Here is a 763-nt window from a genome sequence, read left to right as displayed (position 1 = left end):
ACAAATGTCTCAAATAAATCCAAATGAAAACCAGTTCTTAAACATAATCTAAATGTTCGAATAGCATCAACTGCAACCCTTTTACCATCGCCCACAAAGATGAATCTTTCATCATCACTTGGCTGTCGGGCACCCTTATTGCTCTTTCTTTTCTTATTTTGAGGGGTCATAGCCAAGTGAGCACTCTCAGTCTTATCTCTATGCAGTCTCTCTTCCTCTTGCACACGGTGAGATATAAGCTCATTAAGAGATCATTTGTCCTTCTGAGTGTTATAGCTCACTTTGAATTGCCCAAAGTGTGCAGGAAGAGAGATCAAAACCAAGTGCACGAGTAGGTCATCACCAAGCTCTAACTTAAGTGCCTTGAGTTTTGATGCGAGATTAGACATCTCCATAATGTACTCCCTTATGTTCCCTTTGCCTTTATACTTCATGGAGATGAGTTTAGCCAAAAGGCTACTCGTCTCCGCCTTTTCATTCTTGGCAAAGACTTGTTCTATTCCTTCAAGGAACTTCCTTGCACTTTCACCCTCAGATATAGAGCCCTGAAACGCATCTGGAATAGAGCGTTTCATGATCATCAAGCACATTCGGTTAGAGCGTTCCCATTTCTCAATTTTAGGCTCATCGAGGTTTTCCGCAGTAGAAATGGGTTTCTCCACACGAAGTGCCAGATCCAAATCCATACAGCCGAGAATGATTTCTACGGCTTCCTTCCAGACCTTAAAGTTTGTCCCATTCAGCAGTTGGATATTACTAATTT

Source organism: Lupinus angustifolius, chromosome LG19 (assembly GCF_001865875.1).
Source record: "Lupinus angustifolius cultivar Tanjil chromosome LG19, LupAngTanjil_v1.0, whole genome shotgun sequence".
In the NCBI taxonomy this organism is placed as follows: Eukaryota; Viridiplantae; Streptophyta; class Magnoliopsida; order Fabales; family Fabaceae; genus Lupinus; species Lupinus angustifolius.
This window is presented reverse-complemented; position numbering follows the sequence as displayed.